At 40.6% G+C, this 26,030-nt stretch overlaps 1 protein-coding gene across 13 annotated transcripts in view; it reads left to right on the top strand.

Moving 5' to 3' along the window:
• PPFIBP1 (PPFIA binding protein 1) overlaps nt 1-26,030 on the top strand; it is a 158,386-nt gene that overhangs the window by 9,996 nt on the left and 122,360 nt on the right. Inside the window, exon 2 of one of the 13 annotated variants that reach the window (XM_081124764.1) lies at nt 1,752-1,825. The exons of the other annotated variants lie outside the window; for them this stretch is intronic. The gene's annotated coding sequence lies outside the window, so the exon portion shown is untranslated. The remainder of the gene's footprint in view (nt 1-1,751; nt 1,826-26,030) is intronic. 13 annotated transcript variants of the gene reach the window in all.

Raw genomic sequence — 26,030 nt, 5'->3', positions numbered from 1 at the left:
TTTTTTTTTGGTCTTCAGTTTAACTGATTATTTCAAGAGAGATCTTTAGTTGGAAAGACATTGGGTCGTGATGTTTCAGCAGACTTGCTGTTGTAATGACGTTAGGGGGATGGGAGAAAGGGACTGAAGCAATTCAGTAATTAACTGTGTGGTACTATAAATCAGCTCCTCTCCCATCAATCCATAGGCGGGTCTCTTGGGGGTTGCTTTGAAAGACATCAGGGAAAACTTAATCTAAGTGTGTGTAGCATATTTAGACAGACATCATACTCCTGAATTAAATGATTCTCCGTGGGGCCAGATAAGGCATTGAGGAGCCCAGTGTAAAATGAAATTATGGGGCCCTTCGTTTAAAAACCCTGGCTGGGTGCTCCGTTGGAGCGCCGTCCCGATTTGTCAGGGTTGTGGATTCAGTACCTGGTCAGGGCACATACAAGAGTCAGCTAATGAATGCATAAATGGGTGGAGCAGCAGATCGATGTTTCTCTCTCTCAAATAAAAAAGTAAATTTAAAAGCAGGAAAAAAGTGTGTTAAATGTACTAACATAAAAGTTTCTCCTTTTTGTCTGCAGTCTCCCTCTTGACTCATCATGGTGTTTATTTGCTATTTAATATCATTGTAAGTGAAGAAAAAGGAAAATTGTTAGCATGAACTTTACTGTTCACCTTTATATCGTACAATGCCAGTTTTAAATGCAAAAATAAGAGCTTTTAACATGTACGCAGAATCACAGAAATGACACACTTCCTATTTTGCATATGTATATTTATATTGTTTTTACCAAAACAGTGGGAACACTGCACAAAGCTAACTCACTACTTTTATTTCACTTCTTGATTTGTGCATTTGATCAATCTGGTTTACAGAAGGAAGGGCTGGTGTAAGGAAGGACTGAAAGGAAAAAGAACTATGGGTTTCTCTTATCTTTCCGTTTTCTTCTATCTCATCATGTTTAGCATAAGTGGGTGGCTAATACAGGGAGGTAATGGGAGTAAGAGAGGATGTGATAGGAATCCTTGGTTGTTTGTGTTTTATTGGTTCGAATGGAAAGCATGGCTTCTTGGCGCTGTCAGCACCCCCCCATCTGCTTACTCAGGTTTCGTGACACACTTTCAACTAGTCTTGCTGAACTCCCCATACATCACGAATCCACAGAGTTCTGTGCTCCTGGGCACTGCAAACACTATGTAGGAATGGGGTGGCAAGAAATGGTGTGGCCACACACACTGACTGGGTTCTCCTCTGCTCACACGCACTTTCCCTTGTCCCATCAGATCTCATTCACAAACAAGTTCAAAGTTACACTTATGAAGAATCTCAAGACATTGACAGCAGAGCATTAAACCAACTGTGGAGCCTTTCTGAGCATAGGGTTCTGTGTGACGACGTGAGTCACAAATCCCTGAAGGTGGCCCTGTTCTCAGAAGTTAGAGAGGTCACTTTTAAGCCTCTGATTTTCCCTCTGGTCTTAAAGACTCACCTTCATTATCAAAGTTTGCGATGGGGCAGGTTTGTGTCTGGTATCCTAGGAACTCTCTCCTGGCCATCAGCACTGTAATTTTTGCCTTTCAAATATATTTTTAATAACTCTCTATTGCCTCTACCATTACCTCAGTTCACATCCCTGTCATCTCTGGTATATACCCTGCAGTTAATTTTATACTTGTTTCTACACCTCATGGCCAGACAAATCTTTTAAATAAACTTTTGATATGAGGCCACCTTACCTGCTTTTTTTGATCTCCTGTAGGCTGTAGCTTAAAGCAGACTTCTCATACTGAGTCCTGGTGTGGAGACTGCTTGGAGACTGGTTTGACCTACACAGTATGTATTTTAAGAAATTTAAGCCAATACTTAAAGTGTAGGAGATTTCACCTGTTGAAATTCAAGTTTTACAAAGAGAAGATCTGGCTACTCTGGGCTTCTGTTTTGCTGGGCTGGTGCCCTAGAGAACAGGAGTACCCATGGACTTGGGGAGGAATTTAATTTGGGTTTGCTTTTAGGGCAGACTCTTTGTTCTGGCAAAATCATCACTTTCACTTATGTAAATTTAAATCAAGTATCTGAGGGAGTGCTGTGAAGCAATTAGGAATGCTGATCTTTTATCTGAGAAATTAAGTTTCCACCTTCATACTGCAAGTTGATGTATGCTTCGTAGCAGCCCTTGGTTGCTTTTTTAGGAGAAATATTTCTTAGGTCTCACCTGGCCAGTGTCACTACTGGTCACCTGAGATCACTTTGTGACCTCTTGTGACCTTGACCTCTTTCTCCAAGTTTGTCTTCCCCTGTCCCCTGTGCTCAGACCAGGCACTGCACCCCTAGAGTGCTTTAGGTCCTCTCAACCTTTCTCCTTTTTTTGTTGCTCTTCTCTTTGCTCAAACCCTCCTTTCCTCCAGGCCCACTTAAAGCAGTTCAGGAAACTTTGCTAAGAGCCTCAGTCAGAGCTCAGCCTGTGAATTCAGGTAATGAAATTTTTAAATGCTCAAGTACCAAGAGGGTGCTGAGCTCAGGTCATTTTCTAAGGTTCTTCTAGCCCAGTGATTCTGAGATGCTGTGATTCTTCCAATGCCTGTGCCTATTTATTGCCACACAATTGGTATGTAGTTGGTTTTTGAAATTGTGCTTTTTGAAAGGAAATTTGCTTGCACTGTCTCGGTTCATTATGAGGGCAGCACTAGCGTTATCTCCATTTTACAGGTGAAGAAACAGAGTTTTCTCCAAAACTGACACTGCAAATAGATTATCTCTGGTTATGTCTTATTTCTCCAAGTAGATTATATACTTGTTGAAAGCCATTGACTGTGCCTTTGTTGCTAGGCCCTGTGACTCAGCAGGGACTCAATGTTTATATGATCAGAATAATGGTTCACTCAACCAATATGTATTGAGGCCTAGATGAGGCTCCATGGGGATGCAAAGGAGACTCAAGTGGAAAAGATGGGTGTGAATCAGTTATACTATAAGATATGTCTCCTACCTGTGCACAATTACGATATAGAGTCTTGGGCTTTGGAGTTAGCTGGGCCTCTAGCTGTGTCTCAGTTTCCTCATTTGTAAAATGGAGCCAATAACAGTATGTACTTTGTAGCATGGTTTTCAACCAGGGTGATTTTGCCTTGGAGGAATCATTTGGCAATGTCAGGAAATACATTTGTGTGTGTGTCGTAAGTAGGGGTGGAGGCACGACTGACATTTAGTGAGTAGGGTCCAGGGATGCTCCTAAACACCTTATAATGCATGGACAGCCACCATAGCAAAGAGTTACCCAGCCCCAAATGTCAGTTGTGCCAAAGTTGAGGAGCCCTGCCTCATAGGGTTGTGGAGATGAAACAAGATAATGAATGCAATGAGTTTGGCCTAGTTAACTGTTACTCTAAGAAAACCATCTCAGAGATTGCAAAATCAGCTTTCGAGAGGGTGAACGCCAAAAGGATTAATTTCAGCAGCGTTTGAGATACTTGCCAAGGAAAAGCCTAATGCTAAGGATTTCATGGTCTCCTGTTTAGAAGTGGCGAAAGACTCACTGGAGATTGTTAGTGTGTGTTACACTGTGTACTGACATGAGCTGGCATGGGTTTATCAGAGCTGTGAAAACAATCATTAATTTTTAGGGTGTTTCTGGTAAACTTCCTGCTTGCTTAACTAGTTTATTCTGTGGAGATAATTTTGGTGTGTGCTTTTAAATCCTCTTCTGATGGAGGATGTTTTAATTAGTGAATTTCCAAATTCTGTTTTGGTAAGTGGGACATGAAAAATGTTTGTTTTCACATCAAGAAACCTAATGTTTTTCTAGTTCTAGATTTAAGACAGAGCCACCTTTCCCCTTGTTTACTGCCACGCCTGCCTATTGCACAGTGCTTTGGTGTTTGTGGGAGTGGTGTGGAGAGCTGTTGGATTTCCATCTATTGTTTATTGTAGATTTGCAGTTGAGATTGTTACGCAAATTTTTCGTAATCATAAAAGTAATATATGTACCACTTAGAAGATTTGAGTAGTAGAGAAAAAAACATAAAGACACAGTGAAAGTAATCAGTAACCCTACTACACAAAGAAAGGTACAACTAGTGTTGGTGTGTTTCCTTTCATTTCTTTCATTCAGATATTTTTTCCATATTTAAAAAAATCTTTTTGATTTTTTTTTTTTTTTTTTTTTTTAGAGAGAGAGGAAGGGAGAGAGAGAGAGAAAGAGAAACATTGATGTGAGAGCTGAACATTGATCAGCTGTCTCCTGCATGCCCCCTCCCGGGATGGAGCCTGAAACCTGGGCATGCACTCTGACCAGGAATCTAACCAGTAGCCCTCAGTGCATGGGACAGTGTTCAACCAACTGAACCACAATGGCCAGGGCTTTTTTCTATATTCAAAATATTCTGAGTACATGATTTTTGTGTTCTGCTTTTTTTTTTACTTAACATATTTTATTTGCCTTTCCCCACACAATTAAAATGTCTGTAAATATTATTTCTAAGAACTGTAAAATATTCCATCTATATTTGTTTCATGATTTATTCAATCCCATTGTTATTGGAAGGGGGACCTGGCCCTGCTCAGGTCTGCCTAGGGCCAGCCAGTGGTGTGTGGGTTGTTGATTTCGTGCAGGAAAGATTTCACATGAGTCCAGGTGATTCTGAGAGTACGTTTAAAGAGGGGACAGTGAAACAAGGAAGAGCCTAGGATAGAAGAAGCTACAGGAGAGAGCCTAGGTGGAGCTGCTTTAGCTCACTGGAGAGTCAGAAAAGCGGACCTTGGAGATAGGTTCAGGAGGTTAGCCTGAGAGGAGCTGCTGCTCCCCATTGCTCCCCTGGTTGTAAGTTTCATGGGGACCCTTAGAGTTTAGGAGATTCATGCCTGGGGGAAGAGAAGGGGAAGGGAAAGGTGAGGATGTACTCCCTTGAGGGCCCTGGGTCCTTTGTTTTGAGGGTTTTTAAAGGCTGGGAATTTAGGGGAGGTTTCAGCAGAAGATTAATCAGATTTCCAGGGCTAGAGGGTCATTAGTCATGGAAGCTGGTCCTGGTGTCTTGTCTCCCACCTGGTTTTGCTGATTTTCTGGGCCTGGAGCTGAAATACAACTGAGACCTACATGTTATCTCTAGGGAGGAAAGGTTAGGGGGTCTGAACTGCATGACCAGGGATATGCCAGGGGAGGAAAGGTCACCCTGGGGGTGAGGTCCGGCGCCAGTTTCGCTCATTGCTAGGCATCTGGGGCTTTCTGCCCTGGTGAACTTTTGTGTCTGGCTGTAAATTGCTCAGCCAGTTTCAGCTGTCTGTCTCAGTTTCTCCATTTGCCAAGGAATTTTTCTAGCTTACTAACCTGCCTCACCGTTGCTGAACATACACAGCCGGTTTTCAATACTTGATGAGTATCTTTATGCAGCCAGCATTTTCTGTATTTCAGATTGTTCTTATCTTTGCAATGGATGATCGGAAGTAGAACCAAAGGATGTAGACATGTATGGATATCTCAGTCAATATTGCTGGTAGTTGCCAAAAGTTTCTATTAACTTTTGTTGCCATTAGCAGAGTGATATTTTCATTTTAATAATATTTGATAATTTTCTAGGCATATTTTGTTTTTCTCTTCTTTTTTATTTGATATTAATGAGATCAGACATGTTTATATGACTATTGGCTATATTTCCTGTTTTTAACAAACTTCATGTATTTTGCCCATTTTATCTATTGGGTATCAGTTTTCTTGTCATAAATTCTAGTTTTATGTATTTCACTTATTAATCCTCACTCATAGTTACTGCAAGTATTTCACATAGTTTTTTCTTAATTTTTTATTTGTTTTATCTTTTAATATTGTTTTTAGTGATATAGAAGTTTAAAATTTCTTTTAGTCAAATCTGTTGATTTTCTTTTCTACCTGGGGTCTTTGATCTTTGTCTATACTGACATGAACCCTTTCTGCTCTGGAAGTCACTATACTGTGTCATCAGTCTTTAAAAAAATTCAATCCCCAAATGACCACTGTAGAGTCTCCTAATGTGGATAAATGGGCCTTAAGTGCTTATTCTAATATGGCCACCCACTATATACCATGGAAAACCTTCGTGTGTGTGTGTGTGTGTGTGTGTGTGTGTGTGTGTGTGTGTCAGAGAAAGAGAGAGAGAGAGATAGAAAGAGAGGAAAATTGATGTGGGCCGAGCCTCCTTTGGTTTGGTTTTGAATTTACTTTTGCTCAGGATGGACCAGAGCTTCCTAAAGTCAGGGAACTTCCATAGATGCCCAAGTGGCACAGTGTCGGGAACCAACTACTGGGGCAAACTGGGGCTATGCCTGGCACAGAGTTAACCCACAACAATTTTTTTATTTGTTTAGTGCATGCGAAAGTAGACTGAGCAGACTGTGGCAAAGTCTCCTCCACTCCTCACTCCCCAAGTTTTCTCATACGCTCCAGGCTCTGTCTCTTGCTCAGCCTGCTCAAGACAACACCTGTCCTGGGTGGACTCACAGCAACCCACAGCCCTATCGCAGTCCTCCAGCCGCATTAGCCAAGGATAGGGAGGTAGCAATAGCAATGGGCGTCCATCTGTTTTGCAAAGCCCTTTCTCTGGGGCATCTTCATATGCTTCTCAGCTCAACCTTAGGAGATTAAATACTACTTTCCTCTCCATTCATCTGGGGGAAACTGCCACTCAACAGAAGCACAACTCAAATCTAGAGCTCCTGACTCCAGACCCGATCCTTTCTACTTATGAAACAATTCTCTCATTGTAATTTCTTGGCAGTGCTATTGGGTCAGAGGGTAGCAGCAACTATTTTAAGTTTTGGAGTCAGACGTATCTTGGATGGAATCGAACTTGGTCATGTCTTAACATTGCGACTTTATTATTTAACCCAGCCTGAGCCTTGGTTTTCTCACCTGTGAGATGGGGACAGTGTTTACCTTGTAGGAATATTAAATTAAGATAATACATTCAAGATGCCTAGCACAGTACCCAGCTCATTCATTATAGGGGCTCAGTAATGATTGTTTCCTAGCCTCAAAGTTGAAAATGCTGCTGTTCTTTTTTGTTTAAAAATTTTAGGATAACTGGTAAACCTGTTCAGTCTTGTAAACTTTTAGTAAATATTCGGAATATTTAAGTGCAAGAAACGCTTTTTTTATCTGACCTACTTGTTTTCCTGTTCCATAGTTTTTCTTTCCTGTTAAGGATGTCACCTGATTCTCTTAAATCCTTCTGCTTAGAAAATTTCGCGATGAACTCCCAGCTTAGGACATTTCTCACAGCCAAAATAAAACATGTATTGTCTATGTGTTTGTGTAAAAAGCACAGACAGCTCTTTGGAATGGCAGTCACTCAGTCATTCCTTTACACATAGTTGAGATTTTTGGCATCATTCATGGAGTTGTTACTTGTCCATGTATAATAAGAATTCAGGTAATAGAGCAGTCTTCAAAAGGAAAAAAAAAAAGGTAGAAAATCATGAGAAAAGACAACGTTGTTAAATAACCCAGGAGAAAAGTTGTTGAGTAAATTGTTTTTTATACCACATATAAGTTGGGTTAGATTTGATTGGTTTTATGCTAGATCTTGTTAACCACATAAAAAGTACTGTATGTTTGCTCAGACTTTTCCATTTTAATAAATCGAGCCAAGTAATTATAAATGTTGTTTTCTTAGAATATTATAATCCAATGCAATCTTGTTTTTATGGAGTTAAAGATAACACCTGTTGGGAATCTTCTTTAAAATATGTTTTGCACCTTCTTTCTTTTTTGGTCCCTGAAGCCAGGTTTGCATTTTCAACAATACATCATCTTAGTATATTGGAATATGGGAAAGGTTAATGTGGATGGGGCTTCATTGGGTTAATAACTAACCTTCTAGCTCCTATTCTGGGAAATTTAGATCTGTTGCCCTATGGTTTTTCCAACCCCTTACCCCCCCAGCCCTTGGTAGGAATAGGGCAATAAGGATGGGAAGTTCTTTTAAAGTATAATTTATATAAATTCACAAGTTAGTTGCGTTTTTATATAATGCATGCCCTATGTGTATATGCTTTGCACTGAATGTGGATACAGTTAAGTATCCGTGATTAAATGAAATTTGCATGGTTTCTAAGTTCCTTCTTAGGTCTAGAATTCAAGGATCAAAGTGAGTGAACCGTTGGCCAAATCTTGTGACTATTGCAATTGAGTGTAGGGCATTGTAAAATATCACACCCAATTTATTTTATTTTATTTTATTTATTTTATTTTATTTTAAATATATCTTTATTGATTTCAGAGAGAGGAAAGGAGGGGGAGAAAGAGAGAGAGACAGAAACATCAATGATGAGAGAGTCATTGATCGAGCCCGCAACCCGGGCATGTGCCCTGACTGGGAACCGAACCCTGATCGCCTGGATCCCAGTTTGACGCCCAACCGCTGAGCCACGCCCGGCCGGGCCCACACCCAATTTTAATAGTCAGTGGACATTTGTTTTCCTAAAATTCCAGGCCTATCATTTAGTTTCTTAATTTGCAGCCAAAGTGGACGTTTGGGGCAGAGGCGGTAGTGGTGATAATGGTAAAGGGAGTGTAGAAGAATAAAATTGGTTCTGACCCGGCTATTGATTTTCAGGATACAAAGGACTAAAGACTATGCTTTGCGATCCTGAGATAACAACCCAGTTGAGCAGCCCTGTGTTGATCACTTCAGCCAAATCATTTTGGCAACAACCCTTTGAAACAAAGCCTGAGAACCCAGCAAGTTTTACTGGGCATTTCTTGTTGATGGCTGGTTGGCTAATGGAGTAAATAGAGTAATTAGCTCTCATTAGCACTCCCACAAGCTGTAATACATCCACCTGCAGCAGAGGGATGCTTGCTTCTGTTACTGAAACCATGAAAATCCCCATCTGATCTCTTCCGTCCAAGCATTTTCGCATTGCAGACACAGAATGCCAACTTGGCAAGAGTGAAATCCAACAAGTACTTCAAATAACAGTGGCAGAACCTACTGACCAGAGCGGAAAGGCTTTTCTGAGAACAATGACTGTCTAAGAAATTGGTGAGCTGTTTAAAACTTTTTCTTTTTTTTCTCTCTCTTGTGTATGTGGCTGATATGAACCAGGTTAGTTACAGACATGGAGTACTGGTAGTCATAGAACTTGATCCCCTTAGCTGCTTGTCAACTGCACTTCAGAAGTTGTGGTCTGTATCAGCAGGATCTGGGTTGTTTTGAGTCACTGAGAGAGACAGACAGACAGAAACTGACCTTTGATGGTGGTTTGTGGCCTTTTTTAGGACCACCTGCTATTGATAGACCTTGTTCCTATGAAATATAGATCTGTAGTATGAAGGCGGGGCCAGAAAAGGAGAGGGAGGGAAACAAAGTTTTGGGGCTTTGCACATAAGCCTGGAGAAATATATACAAAAATTGCAAATTGACATAATTTTATTGTATTATTTTTTTAATCCTCACCCGAGGACATGCTGAGAGAGAGGAAGGGAGAGAAAGAGAGATCAATCGGTTACCTTTTGTACACACCCTGACCAGGGATTGAACCCGTTACCCAGGTATGTGCCTTGACTGGGAATCGAACTGGCAACCTTTTGGTGCACGGGATGGTGCTCCAACCAACTGAGCCACTCCAGCCAGGCAAATTGGCATAATTTTATAGGAAAGGACCCTGAACCAAGAATCTGGCAATCTGACCCCAACATTGGTCAGTTGTGTGATCCTGGGCAAGTCTCTTAATCAGTCATACAGTTGAGATAATACTACCAAACTGGTCCTCACAGGGAGGGCTATGAGGGTCAAATGAGACAATGCGAAAAAAGTGTAAAATGTTAAGTAGTAGTATGATTTTAAGTTGCATTTTTCATATGGAGTACATTATCTACATTTTTAACATCCTGCACCGAAACCTCTGATAATAAGATACAGACACTGCAAGTGCCTGCATTTCCTTTGACTTGCATTCCTATGACATCCCTAACTCTGCCCCAGGACCCTAAATTGGACTGGAGCCTGGATGACTACTAGGCAGTTCCTCGAAATTTTCTGGAAGATGGTGCTGCCTCCTGGGCAGTGCAGTAGCGGCAGCTCTGGATTCCTGCTCAGGCCTGCCTGCCATCTGCTTTCTCGGGGCTGCAGTCAATACTACAGTCTTCAATAATCTATCAGCTTCAGGAATGGTTCCCTGTTATTAAAAGTTTGAAATGTTGCGGACAAAGTGTTCATGACGCATTTTCATACTATATGTAGAACTGTTCTTTTCTAGCAGCGTCAGAATGAAGACTTGCTAGGATTTGAGGTTATAAAGCATGTATGTCTTAGGTGGGGAGGGGCAGACTCTGATGGTTAAGGTTGAAAACTCCAGATCTAGCATCCTGTGCTTTGGTGTCAGTGTTTAATGCCACGTGATGTTGTGCCTTGCAAATCCCCAGCCCGGTGATGTCTCACCTCCCTTGCTTGTGAAACTGTGAAACTCCTGGGCACCATTTAACTCCTGTCCCTGTTGACTGCATTGGCTTGGTGTTCAGAAAGTGATCTGAACTGATTATCAAAAATTTGTAATTTTTAAACTGAATTAAAAATATTTTTTCAAAGATTGTTTTCACCTTCAAAGAACTTCTGGTAGAACGTGTCTCTGTGGGGCCCTTAACTTTCTCAGAACAAGTGAAATAAATAACTTAATATTTAGAAAACTGCCTGTCTTTGACTGGGCTCCCTAGAAGCACGCTAACACCAGGAGTTGGGTGCTGAAGGATTTTAGGGGCGAAGAAAGGAGGGTGGCAGGGTTGGATAGAGGAGAAGCTGACCAGCAGTGTAGCTGCAGCTGAGGTCCCAGCTGCCCTTATGGGGAGCTCTGGAGCTGGGATGGCTTTCTGAGTTGTCCACAGCTGAGACAAGGGCCTGGACCTGTGTAACCCCGAATCAGCCAGCCGTTGGCAGCTTAGCAACTCCTTCTTGGGGCATGCCCTTGGGTGAAGCAGTGTCTTGCAGCTGGCTAGGACCTTTCCTGTGAGCCAAGAGCAGCCAGAGATGGATGCATTGGCCCTAAAACTGGGGTCTGTGTGGAGTACACCAGTGTCTACTATCCTGTCCCAAAAACCTAGCCTCTTGAAAAAGAAACAAACAATAGTAGGCAGCACCAAAATCCCAGTGTATGGTCAGTCCCTTTATCTGCAAAGTTAGACAATTTGAGCCCTTAGCAAAACTGAAGGAAGAGGTCATACCCCTTTTGATAATGATAAGTCAAACAGATCTCTGGCCTTTCAAAAGTTTATGAGACATTTGGAGAATATTTCCACATGATTATGGTAGCTGGGATCAGCTTCTTTATATATTTGTGAAATGGTTGATCCATAATTGAATAATTTTTCCCAAGCATGAATTTCTACTGCATGTGTAGAATTTTAATTATATGTGTACATAAAAACAGTTGTTTCTGAGATATTAAACTCCTGTTGAGTTTGTAGAATTGGTGGGTCATTGCCACAAAAGGCACACAAACCATCAAACCCAGAACCTTCCAGAGAACCCTACGGATGGAGAGCAAATTAGGGAAAGTATAGCTTGTGTCAAAATTCCGATCACCTGATGTGGTATTTTAGCCATGGTTAAGGGTAATGATTTAGGAGTTCTCTTGCCAAAGGATAAGTTAACATGCTGTGAAGAAATGAATCAGTGTTCTGGCATTTACAAAAGCTGGTTGTATTCAGCAAATGTCTGAAACTGTCTGGTATGGTTTGTGGGATGAGTAAACAAGGCCAAAAGTTATACATAATGTCTTTCCCAACTGCAGATTAAGTGATATCCATGGTTCTCTTTCATTTTCTGTTTTCTAGTACGTGAAGGAAGCAGTAGTTTGAGTGTGTTGTGGGGACTGGAGGTAGGGAAGTCTGACGATGTGGGCCTGGCCCACAGAAAGGGTGACAGAGTGTGTGTGTTCTGACCAATGGGCTTCACTTCCCAGAAAGTCCCCCTTAACTCCTGTATAGCCCTGTGGCCTTTGCCTCCACCTGCATTGCTTCCCAGGAGCTCTTAATGCCAAGTCATAGAACATGTTGCTAACCTCCAGCTGCCTTGGTGATAGGTCCTGTGTTAAAAACACACATCTCTGAACATCTCGGAGAGATGAGACGATTGGGGATTGCATGTGAAGTAGATAGTGTGCCAGCTGGCTTATTGTATTGTCTAGAAATGGGAGACAGAATAAAATAAAAAGCTTCCAGGGTTTCCTCAGATGAGAAGGAGATTAATGTAGCATAGTGACTCTGCTGCAAAGGAAAGGCTGAAGGTGAGACTGTTGAACAGGTATGCTTTGCTGTCTTGAACTCCACTTTCTTAGAGTGACCCAGGAGTCTTGGATGATCCAATAGGGCTAGGAGCAGACATCCTAATCGGGGGCAAGAAAAATCATAGCATCGTGCACATCTTTCCGTGGCTTCTCCCACTTTCTGACCTGCCCGCACGTGTGCGTTTATCATTGATGTTCTGGAGAGTTCAGATGAGGACCCTTCAACTACAACTTTTCACTGTGACTCATGTCTGCAAAGGATGAATAAAGAAGAGTTTCCAGGAAGTGCAGTGCTGTGTCAAGAGAAATAATGTATTAGGAGAGAAAATTTTGAAGAACCAGAATTTTTTAAAAAAGAAAGATGGAGGAAACCTATCAAGAAAGGGGAGAACCAGAAGTAGTCTGCAGGGTGGTGCCTGGAGCTATGGGAAATAAATCAAGGACAAGAGAAATGGAAAAAGGTCAAAAGCATTGCCTGATAGGGCTGGTTGGAGCTGGAGGACACAGATAGCACCCACGAGGCTTGGAAACCCACTTGACACTCAGTGCACACAGAACTGCCCTATCCACCTGCCTCTCTTTGCCTCCATTCACCTGAAGCAGGAGGATCTGACACACATGTGGGGAAGATGCTCTTTGGCCGTTGTGAAGGTGAGACCTTGAAGTGTGGGAAAGCTATACTTGCTTCTTTGGCTGATGTTGCATAACCTCCCTGAGAAAGGACACAGTTGTGAAGGACACAGGCTTTGGAACCAGCGGATTTCCGCCGCTTATCAAGATCTGACTTAAATGCTGGGCCTCGGAAAACAGAAATGCTGATGTGAGGTGGTTACATTTCATAGGGTTATTGTGAAAGGTTTAGTGGACTATAATGAAGTGCTCAACACTAGCTAGCTGTTAACGTGCCAAGAGCTATAACTGGATTTGTAAAAGGCACCCTCCTTATACTCTCTGGTCCCACCGTACAAGCTTTTAACCTGAGCGCAGTCTCAGGAGGGTGTTAGACTCTGTACATGGCCCCATGTCAGGGCTGGACAGTGATTCATGCTCTGGCTGGGTTGCTTAAAGCAGCTGCAGGTCCTTGCAAAGGCCTCTGAATGTCCATACATGGCCCTTCCTGAGCATTCCTGGACTTTAAGCCCCTGATCCTTTCTATAGGCTGCTATAGCAGGGACATCCATACACATTAGCTTGGAAAGCATCCAGGCACTCTTTTTAAATTTCCATGGATAATGGGTTGCTCCATTACATACATATAAATATTTATTCACCTCCTAAGCACCCCCCATACATAAGACACTGGACGCATTAGGGCGCAGAATGCAATAGTATATCAGTGCTGCTTGTTGTGAGTTAGGGGTTTGCATGGTTATGTTATTTGTGCCTTACTGCAGCTCTGGGAGAGGAGAGGAAGGTACTATCCCCAGTTTTACAGAGATTACATAACTTGCTCAAGATCAGAGATTATACTCAGTGGAATGTAAGATGCCATTAATTATAAGACATATTCTAATTTCAGTGATATTAAAGTGTGAAAAAAGATATCTTTTTACTTAATGAAATGTAGTACATAGCAGAGTCTGTATGCTACCCCATTCCTGTCTGATTTCAAAGCTTGTGGGGGTTTTTGTTGTTTCTTTTACCTCTAACACAGACAAGGGCTTATCTATCTGGCTGGTGATGATAAAACAGGCACAGATAAGAGGACAACTTATGTTTTAGGGCTTGAAAGAGCAGAAATGTGGATGCTGATTCATAAGAGCATTTTAATCTGAGGTGTGGACACTGTTACATTCTCTTTTTTTTATAAGTAAGGGAACTTACCATAGGCTACAAGTCTCTGCTGGTACCATCTTTCTAACCTGGCACTAGCTAGAAGAAATGGGCTTTATTTATAATTTACATCCTTTCCATTTCCAAAGAGCTATTGACATGGTTTAAAAGGATTATCTTAAATCAGACAGTAGTTTGAGAACTAGGTGGATGGCCGCATGGAAGTTCTTGGAAATCCAAAAAATGGGAGGAAAATACCCCAAACACCTATTTGATGTCATTGTGTATTTTAAGTCAGATGAATGGCCAAGCATTCTTTCTGCAGCTTTTATGTTGTCCTGTCTTCTTAGGCCCTGGCAGAGCCCCATCTGTGCTTAACATACTGGCTGGCCAGTCTCTATGACAACTCAACAACTTGGCTTTTCGTTTTTCCATTTTTACGGAATTAATTATTTTTATTTCAAGTAAATGTGTTGCTAAAGGATGTGAAGATCGTGTGTCAAGCTGCCATCGAGAAATAAAGCAGAATATTTTTAAATGGATAGATTTTTCTGTCATTTAAAAGTACACTTTTATAGACTCTGGTTCATAAGTAGATAGAGATATTAGAAGACTTCAACCCAGCGATTCCACTTCTGGGAATATATCCAAAGAAATCTGAAACGTTGGTTCAAAGGAATTTATGCACCCCTATGTCCATTGCAGCACTATTTACAATTGCCAAGATTTGGAAGCAGCCCAAGTACCCATCAATAGACGAGTGGATAAAAGAAGCAGCTATGATACGTTTACAATGGAATACTACTCAGCCATAAAAAAGAAGGAAATCTTACCTTTCTAGAGAGTATGGATGGACCTGGAGAGTATTATGCTAAGTGAAATAAGCCAGTCAGAGAAAGACAAATACCATGTGATTTCACTTATATGTGGAATCTAACGAACAAAACAAAGTAGAAACCGACTCAGATACAGAGAACAGATTGTCAGTTGTCACAGAGGAGGGGGGCTGGGTGTCTGGGTGAAATAGGTAAAGAGATTGAGCAAAAACAAACACACACGAACTCATGGGCACAGACGACAGCATGGTGATTACCAGAGGCAGGCGGGGGTGGGGGGTGTTGAATGTGGAAGAGGGTAAGGGGGGATGATAAATGGTGACTGAAGGCGACTGGACTTTGGATGCAGAGATCACAGTGCAATGTGCAGCTGATGCAGAATTGTGCACTTGAAACCTGTTTACTTTTATTGACCAATGTAACCCCAGTAAATTCAATTAAAAGAAATAAAGTCTTTGAAAGAGGCAGAACATAGGATCCTAATTGCCGCATAGCATACTGCATTCCAGGCATCTGTTAGCACCAGCAGAAACCTCTAACCCCTGGTTTCTTTATCTTTAAAATGAGGGCATGATAGATATTGCCAGACTTCTCAGGCTTTAAAATTCTTTTGACTTAAGCATTCCTGATCAATTCTAACACAGCTTTTATTCTGACTAATTCACCAGGGGGGGCCTGCCTAATGCCAAATGTTGAGTTTGTTGGTTTCCTATTTTCTGTTGTCAGTGAATTGAAGTAGATGCTGTATTTTATATTTTGATCACCTGCAAATTGCGTTTCACAGGGAAAGTATTTTGGACATTTTCTCCCCCCATATCTTGTGACTAGAGAGACTTATTGTTATTGAAGAGAACTGAGCTGTGGTAGGTTTGGGGTGGGTGGGTCAAGATGCCCTTTGGCTGCAATAATCCCTGACAGTCAACCCCACAGCCAGTGTTCAGCTGAGCTGTCCTGAACTGCGCGGTCAGGAGCACTGACACTGTGTATGGGTTTATTGAAGGGATGTCTGGAGCAGAGAACAATTGTTTGGGCTGCTTGAGAGAGGCCCAGCTGTGCAATGGAACATCATAGTTTGGACTAAGGGACAGACAGGATTGAAGATGGGAGAGAAAAAACTGCATTCATATTCAGCCCACTGTGCCCCAGGTGAGATTCTAAAGGGGTGATTCCAAGTGCATGTTTCACAGAGGGGAAAAATTTTCCTTTCCTATAGTTCAAGGCTATTTGGTAGCACCGAACTTAATGTATTGTGGCATGACCCTGGTTACTTCCCTGGGTGGGGGACAGAGGGGGAAATAAAGTTGAACTCAGGTTTACAGTGCTATGAAGAGAGAGAAATGTCTTCATATTGGTGACTGACAAGCCTGATCTCTCCCGCGGGCCTCCAACAATGCTGCCTCTGTCACCATGCAGGCCAGCTGGGTTGGGGATTGTGCTCTTCAGGGCTGTGTGTGAATGCTGTTTTGTGCCCTGCGATGTTGCGTTCCGCTGCAGCCCTTTCTGGCTCACAGATAGGTTGCCCCCACTGCTCTCTTAAATGTCCAGAGGCCGAAGAACTTTGGCTGCCCTGCTGGATAAGCTGTCTACCATGTATGAACTGACTTCATGAATTACCCTGCAGAAGCCAAGGGTGCCCAGTAAAGCTTTCTGGAAGAGTGCCGAAGCTAAGGGTGCCCAACATACTATGGGACTAATATGCTATATGACACGTGTTGGAAAAGTCCCTGGTACTTGATCAGCTCTCAGTAAGCAGTTTTCATAGGAAATTGATTTCCTATGAATTGGTGACTTATGAATTGAAAAGAAAACAATTCTTCTCCACAACATTTATCTGGGATGACAAGGAAAAGCTCTCTAAGAGAATTCACTGATCATTTTGAGCCTTATACTCAGGGACTCAACATGCACAACCCTAGGGGATGCCATTCACATTATACATATTGCTGGCCTGCATTTGATTTCCGTAGTAATCTCTGTACCTTTGAGAACATTTTCTGGTGTCCTCTATTAGAACAGGGAGATGGGACTGGCTGCAGGCAATGATCAAATGGTTCCTGCTTTTCTTCCCTCTTCCACATCTCCAAACTGATTAGAACACTTTCTGAATTATATGTGGTATTTAAATAATTGATTCAAGAGGCAGTTTATAAGCAGCTCTTTAAAAAATGTTTATTAAATTTATTTGGGTGACATTGGTTAATAAAATTATATAGGTTTTAAGTGTATAATTATATAATACATCATCTGTGTATTGCATTCTATGTTCACCACCCAAAGTCAAGTCTCCTTCCATTACCATATATTTGACTCCCTTTACCCTCTCCTGCCTCCTCCTAACTCCTTCCTCTGGTTACCACGGTACTGTTGTCTGTGTCTATGAGTTTTTGTTTGTTGTGTTTATTTGTTGCTTTCAGCTTTATATCCCACATACGAATGAAATCATATGGTTCTTGACTTTTTCCATCTCACTTATTTTGCTTAGCATGATATTCTCAAGATCCATCCATGTTGTCGCAAATGGCAGTATTTCATCTTTTCTTAGGCTGAGTAGTATTCCATTATATATATGCCCCTCATTACAAGCAACTCTTGCTAAGTGCCTTGGATAAACCTTCTGTCACAAAATTTAGCAGTGCAGAAAAAGGCATCTTTTGGGAATGGCCATGTTTCAACAAAATTTCATTTGATACCGAGGTCTGCTTAACAATACCCATCTAGTTAACATTGAGTGCTTAGGTATATATTGTGGTAAATGAATTAAAACTGGTAAACTTGTAGCCTGGTTGGCATGGCTCGGTGGTTGGGCGTTGACCAATGAACCAGGAGGTTACAGTTCGATTCCCGGTCAGAGCACATGCACGGGTTGTGGGTTCGATCCCCAGTGGGGGATGTGCAGGAAGCAGCCGATCAAAGACTTTTTCATCATTGATGTTTCTATCTCTCCCTCTCCCTTCCTCTCTGAAATCAATAAAGATATATTTTTAAAAATAAAAAAAATAAAATGATTGCTTTATGAAAATCTGTATTTTCTTTGATTAAAAAAACTTGTGCACCAGGAGGAAATGGTTTGTGATTTAGAAGCACTCAGCACCAGTTTCTTATTCAGCATTTTTATCAGTGACTGGGAGTTGTGGTTGAGACAAAGCTGGGAGAGGTAAGCGATGACAGTCAAAATTCAGATACTAATCCATACAAGATGACATGGTAAAGGGAAGCTGGTAATATTTTAACTAACAGGGCTGTTTGTCATGCTGTGAATGTACATTTTTAAAGAGTCAGCTACAAATGGAGATGACTCGGTTTGACAAAAGCTTCCTAGGGATTGTAGTTGAGCACAGATGTGATGCTCTGATCACGGAAAGTTAAGGAAAGTTAACCTAAACCGTGTTGAACAGATTTAATGCACATTAGTGTCCCATTTCCTGGAGATAACAGCCCCTTTGTGCTCTGTGTGGGAGTCTTGTTCTGGACTCCATACGCTGCATTGATGCTGCCAATCTGGAAGGTTTCCAGTGTGGGGTGTGGAAGTAGTGTGACCAGAGGTCAGGAAATTGTGTCCTGTTAGGAGTGGTTTGAAGAACTAGAGCTTGATGTCCTATGAAGTTAAGGGAGACAGGACTGCTATTAGAAAACTTTGGTTGCCAAGCGGAAGAGGGAATAGGCTTGTATTGTTTGGTCCCTGAGGACAGTCCTCAACTGATGCTGAGACGGGGGTGGGACAGGCCCTTCCAGTAACCAAATGAGTCTAGCCATTTACGGAGGTGGAAGAATTCATCGCGATGTGTCAGAAAATATTCGGGTTTTGAGAGAGCACTTGAATCTAGTGTTGGCTTAGGTCCTTTGAACAATAAGGTTCTATGATTTTGTAAAAGAGCCAGCTCCTCTTGATTCTTTTCAAAATTTATTTAATTCAGAGAGAGATAATGGTGGAAGAAAATAATCTCTTTCCAGTGGGATAAGTCATAGAAAATACAATTACTGCTTGTTTCTGATGGAGCTGAAAAAGCTCTGGAAATTTCTCCAAACGTGACTGTTCTTGTTTCTTCTTTACTGCAGAGCCTGTTAGGACTATAGATTTCTTATTCCTTTCTTTGGTCTTGTGTTTTACTTGAGTGGGCTAAATAACAGTCAGTATTATATGCAAAAAAGATTGCTCCTATTTTTTTCCTGATGTGAAAGCTAAGCCTTGTTTTCCGTTTCTTGGCAGAAATTGTGCTTTTCTTTGGAGGAAATCATAAATCAGGATTGAAGGGAAAAAGATATTTTAACCCAACTCTTCTCCCTTTCTCTAACGAATAACAATCACTTAGTGATCATGTGGCACTGCAAAGACAGAATTAAAGCACCAAAGCCATTTACCTGTTAGCAAGCTTGTATTTCCATTAACTTGGATCCTTTTGAGAAATTGTATTGTTGGGGGGAAAAATGTCCCTGTTTTATGTTAATTGTCCTGATCCTATTGGCAAGTATATTTATTCTTTTAAGCATGTTGGGCACCATTTTAAATAAAATTATGAACAGCTTATTTAAATCATAGCCTTATGGTTGAAAGAGGCTGTTCATGGTGGGGGAAAGCCCCAGTTATTTGTCAACATTAAACTTACATTCAGTGTTTAGAACTTAAATTGTGAAATTTAAGTAAGTTATGAGTAATAAATACAGAATATGTTGAAATTAGCAATTAGCCCACTGAATAAAACTGCTTCTGAATACATCTATTGCTTTTGGAGTCAAGTGTTTTTTGGCATAATAACATGCTGGTTTTGAGTCATCTTGTTGTGGTTGATATGCTAGTTCCAAGATCTGCAGGAGAAATCAAAAGTCCAGTGTGGGCTTCTGATTTCCTACGTGCCTAACTAAGGTGTCTGACATGTAGATGGCTAATATGGCCATTTCCATGGCCACCTGGGAGTAACAAAGAGCATTAACCTTCATTTCTATATTTTAATGAAACAGAAATATTGAAAGACATAAAAAATTATATGAGACTTGATCTTTAACAATGTTTCCATCCCTTGCCAATGATAACATTTGTTGTCATAGAATGAAAAACTTTGGGTTATCACTAAAGAGAAGTTACCATGGTAATGCCCCCAAAATTGATAAAAGACTGGCTGTTTTGGGCTTAGCTTGCATTACGAGTTATACAGATCTTGGAAAAGGTTTGATAGGTTACATTTACGGTAGTTAGGAACTAAAAACGGAGTCTCATGTTTATTGTTTCTTTCTCCCAAGAATTGAATGCCATCTACATTAGGATTGTTGCCATTTACTGAAGGAACAGGAAACTTCCATTGTGCTTGGCTGTTGGCGATCTGGATTTGTCTTGTTTTAGAGTTTTCTTCTTGTAGGTTACTTTAGGCAAACAGCCCTAACATCCAGCATTGACCAGGAGAGAGCAAGTTGGAAGAATGACTCACAGAATTACTAGTAAATCATCTAACCTCTCTGCTTCAGATTTCAAACAGGTTACTTCTTGAAATTGTTGGGTTGTTGCAGGCTAATAAATTAATCTATGTAGGCCTGCATTTTCTAAGAAGAGTGATTATTTTACATTTGCTCCAGCACATATATATTTGGAGGGAGGGGGAGAGAGAGGATTAAGTGTCTGAAAATCTCAATGAAGACGCTCTTTAGGTCTCCCTCAACACCCCCCACCACCCCAAAAAACAACACAGAACAACCACCTTGAGACAGGGTGTACTGTATTGTTCAAATGGCTTGGATTTTGTTTAATTTCAAAATCTGGAGTTGCATTGAGTTCTCTTATTTAATAATCCTCCATGACTGGCTTCACATGCATTTTAGAAAAAAGAAAAGGGAGTCTGCTTTAGAAATCTCTTACACCATGAGTTATTTTTAAATTAATGAAGGAAAAAATTTCTCTCCTCCCGCTAACCTGTTTTGTATCAAATTAAAGTTTTTAGGAGTAACATCGTGGCAGCAATGCTTTTACAGAAGGAAAAAGAATAATCTGAAAAATTAAAAATGTGACGGTATTTGCCAAAATACTTGATGGAGGTGTTTACATGGGGAGATTTACTACTTAAAAGAGCCCTGTCTTTTGAATACCACTTTTTTCACTTGTGTTGTTTTTACTTTTAGTTCAGATCATAAGTTTCCAACTCTGTAGACACATTACATTTTGTGTAAGTGTTAAATGCTCCCCTTATGGGTTTTATATGAGAAATGAGTGATGCAGCTTTTACTGGGGCCAAACCTGGAATTACTGGAATGTGAACTGCCTCCTTACGTTTCCAAGTCCCCAGAAAGTTATCTTTCCCTTACAGATTCTAAATAGATTTTCTAATTTAGTTTGTTTTCTGATAATCCTGGGAGCTAAGAATCATTCAGTTATTAAGGATATCATCTTATTTGAAGCTCTATCCCTTTATTTCCTAGAGTCAGTCCTTTCCTTAAACATGGCCTTACCATGCTCCATAGGATTTTAGTAACACAAAGGGTATGTTTACGTGGATGTTGACTCTTGAAATATTTTGGAATAAAATTATTAGGCATTTTGTATTTTATAAATACTTTACTAGTATGGTCCCATATTCTCTTTTCTCATACCTGTCTTTCCTAAAGACCTTCCGGGTTTGTGCAAGATTATTTTGGTGTTTAGAACCTGTAACTGTGGTTTTAAATGAATAGGGCTACTTCCAGGGATTAGATCATACAACCAAGAATTGAGAGTGCTTATTTTGATTTTATCTCCCTCCTTCCCAGAATGGGACAAGTGCAAAAAAGTAGGAATATGTAATTAGAAAGGATATTACGTGTTACATATCACGCACACTATCCTATGTAGGTCAAGAGATACCTTACTCTTTTTTTGAGGGTGGCTGGGGAAAGGAGGTTCAGTGCAGGTATACTCCTCCCTTGCCTGCCACCCCCTCACACAAGCAATGTATACGCACAAACACAGACATGCTGCTTAGACTCGAGTAAGACCTATGTGTTTCACCATCTGCAAAACAGAAGCATAAAGGAGCATGTGTAAAGTGCACGGTATGGTCTTAATTAGGAAGTTGTATTATCGTAAAGTCTTACTGGCATCACCAGTGGTAATAAGATTAAACTTAATTAACCTAACCTTGCCAGTGACCTATTTTGCTGGACATAACTCATAGTCATAACAATAATTTTAAGCATTGAGTATGTATGAAATTCTCATCAGTGCCGAATACTAATGACAGTTTCTATTTGCTTGGTTTCTTTATTTTAAAAAATATCTTTTTTAACTATAAGATTTTCTTACGCCTCCTTCGGTTTGAGGTATGTGATGGTTCAAGGAGGAAAGAAGCCAACCCAATAACACAGTACCAGAACTCTGTTATTTTACAATTGGATCACTGGGGTACCTATGATATTTGAAAACCTAATTATAGTTATACCTCATGGAATAATTATAAGCTCCTCTTCTTCCAGACACAAAAATTAAATGGTGAAATTTCTATGCACATACACAGCACCAGTGTGGAACAAACCCTACTATTTTCCTACATGAAAAATGTAATTGGGCCAAGTTGACATTCTAGAGAGGACACACAGACTGGAAGATGGTGAAGTTGTTCATTCCTCCCCATCAGAAAACAAAACACTGTAATTGTCATTTAAACTAGCAAGTTGAAGGCAAGTGGCTGAGGGTTTCCTTAATGATAAAATAAAGTCTATGTAATGTTCTTTACCTGGGGAGAGGTAAATATTACACATGGAAAACTTGACACAAGGAAATTTGTCCTTGTGTAAAATATATTATTGCTTTTTTAATCTTTGAAAATCTAAGGTTTTCCCTTTCTTCTAAAATAGCAGTCAGTAATCTGGTATTTTAAATCCAAATTATTGGCTGGTTTAGACCTTGACTGAAAAACTTGAAAGGAATAAAGGATTACAGTTTGCCTGAGGAGAGATGAGTTCATAAAACCTCAGGAATGAATTAAATACAAAATTAATCTATTTGTTTTGTTGATTTGGATTTAGTGTCCTTTGCTGCAAAACCTCATGGATGCTATTAGTTTGGGTTATAGTAGATTGGACTGGTGTTATCTTTGAGAGAGACTTCCTGAGGGTACACAAAGGGAAGAGTCCAGGTTAGCACCTGATCTGCATCCAATACAAGCTATAAATTAGTAGCTCATTTTAGCTGATCCTGAAAGCAGGCCTGGCCTGATCAGTGTTGGAGGTGATACTGACATAATCATTTTGGGGGCTGTTACTATGAGCCCAGTGCTGTGTGAATGCTTTACTTACATCAAAACAGCCAGATGAGGTGGGTCTTATTACCTCCATTTTAAGCTAAGTCTACTGAGGTTGACAGGCACTGGGCAATTTGAATGGGCACAAAGCCAGCAACCAAATCCAGACTTCCAGATCCACAGCCTGAAAACCTAACCATTTGGTCTCCCTAGAATCGCTGGTAGGTTCACTTCTGTGCACTTGTAGACTAACTTCATATCCTATGTGCCAGACCTTTTAAATAGTAAATAAGTAAAATTGGAAAACAAAAGTTCATAATCTCATTATGAAGAGGTAATTGTTACTGGATGTGGTATTTTGAACTTTACTTATGGGTGAACTATGTGCCATTTTCTTTTTTTATTGAATATATCTGACATAGAGCATGGTGTAAATTAAGTTGTACAATGTGTTAATTTGATGCATTTATATATTATAATATGATTGTCGTTATAGTGATATTTAACACCTCTATCACATTACGTAATTATCCTTTCTTTTTAGTGGTTGAGATAATTGAGTTTTAGTCCCCTAGCGAGTTTGGTGATTGTAGTACAATAATGTTGTCTGTATTCATTATACTGTGCACTAGCTCTCCGTGGCTTATTTACTACTTGTTGTAAATTTGTACCCTTAATATATCAATCTTACCCCCACCCCTCCATGCCATTTGTCTTGTGCACAGAACCCTCTGATGGCTTATCTTCCTTAACTGGAAATCACATCCAGAGTCCTTAAGATGACACAAAAGCTCCTGCATCACTCCCACCCCCAACTTCTCTGACTTCTTTGATCTTTCCTCCTGCTCCTCCCCACCTTCTTTACTGTGCTCCAGCCACAACTGTCTCCTTTTTGTTCTCCAGTTCTCCAAGCACACTCCTGCACCAGGACATTTGCACTTGCTGTTCCTGCTACTTGGAATGCTTTCCCCAGAGTACTGAAAGGCAGGCACCCATTTCCTTTAGCACTGTGTTCGGATGTCACCACATCAGTGCAGGCTTCCCTGACCAGCTCGAAAAAATAACAACCTTCCTCTTTGAGCGCTCTGTGTCCTTACTCTGCTTTGTTCTCTCCATGGTATTATCACTGTCTCTTATGTTTTCACTCGTTTCTTTATTTATTTGCTGTTTCAAGGCAGGGACTTTGTTTTGTTTATTGTTATATCTCCAGCAACTAGACGTGTCTGGAACATAAGGGAAGCTCCAAAAACATTTGTTTAATAAAAGAGATAAATGAAAATGTGTGTGCGTGAAGATGTACGTATGAATGTGCACACATACCATGCACTATATTATACATGGTATTTTGTAGCATGCTTAGAATTAGGACTAGTATTCCATTATATGGCTAATTTATTATTAAATTATGAGGTTTCATTAGACCTACATGATTTGTTACCCTCAGATTATCCTTCAAATGGTAGTTGGCTTTGATTTTATTACTCTTTTACCTTTAATTTACAGAACCAATTAGTTGCTACCTCCTGCTGGGTTTCCTCTCCCTCCACTTTAAATATCAATATTCCTTATTCCCATTAGTACTAAGCCATTCCTTTCGTAAAGTCATAATTGTGTCATGTTTTCAGATATATTAAAGAAAATGGGCTTTTTAGACTGCTTAAACGGGGTTTAATTCTGATTTTCTCACTTCTTGTGTTCTCAGGCAAGTTAATTTCTGAGCCATAGTTTTGTTGCTTATAAAGATGGTGTGATAATGTTGATTTAGCAGAGTCACTTGCAGGTTTAATCAGAATAACTCATGTGAGAGCAATGCTACTTTATTGTACTCTGAAAAATCCTGGCAGATTGGAATCCTTGGTTCAGTATTTTTTTCACTTCAATATAAATGAATGTGGTGGGCATAATTCTAAAGATGTCCCCCCAGGATTCCTGTCTTCTGGTTGTTCAGTCAAATACTAATCTAACTACTGCTGCGAAGGAACTTTGCGGATGGAATTAAGGTTAGGGATCAGCTCACCTTAAGATAGGGAGGGTAGCCTCGATTATCTAGAGGAGTTCAGTGTAAGTAATTTCATAAGCCGTTAAAAATTATGACTCAATTAGAGAGATGGCGTAAAGAGGGAGGCAGCTGAGAGATGAGGCAGAAAGGTAAGTCAGAGAGACTGAGGAGTGAGAGGGGCTAGACATGCCGTGTGGTCTCTGTATGTTCAGAACAACCCTGGTTCACAGCCAGCAAGGAAATGGGAACCTTAATCCTACAGCTACTTGGAATTACTAATTTTGCCAACACTCTGAATGAGCTCATCCCCAGAGACTCCAGAAAGGAACACAGTCCTGCCTTCACCATGATTTCTGCCTGTGAAACCTGAAGGAGCAGACAACCAATCACACTGTGCCCAGACTTCTGATCCACAAAAACTGTGAGGTGATAAAGAGGAGCTGTTCCAGGTTGCTAAATTTGTGGTTGGTTGTTGTGGCAGCAATAGAAAATTAATACAGTGAGTTTGAGTTTAAGAAATAAGACCAATGTGGGAAGGATGTTTGAGCATAGCTGCGGTAAAAGACATTTGCTGATCTTCAGCCTTCCCTTTTCTGAATGAACATTGCTTCATGGAGCATTCTCCTTTCCAGAGGTTTATCTTCTAGAAAGACTGGGAAACTTCCATGCAATCAGTGAATGCATCCTTCCCCTTGATCTGTGCTGGGGATAGAGGGATACTAATGCGTTCTTAAGAGTCTAACTCTCCTTTTCTTTAGCAGCTTTTCCATCACAGCACTTCCTCATCACAAATGTTCTTGGACTACAGTTTATCTTCTACAGTTGATGTCCACCTTTTCAGGAAAGAAGTTTCGGCTTCTGACAAAAATTTAGAAAGTAGACCTTAGGAATATTCCTGGGGATCTTCTGGAATTTCTATAGTCAGGCATATCTCTACTAGGTCTCCTTTCCATGACCATCACCTTTGTTCATCCCCAGTATTT

This window comes from Miniopterus schreibersii, assembly GCF_964146895.1.
Source record: "Miniopterus schreibersii genome assembly, chromosome: 2".
Taxonomy (NCBI): Eukaryota; Metazoa; Chordata; class Mammalia; order Chiroptera; family Miniopteridae; genus Miniopterus; species Miniopterus schreibersii.
The sequence above is the reverse complement of the archived record's forward strand: the minus strand, read 5'-3'. Positions and strand labels throughout refer to the sequence as shown.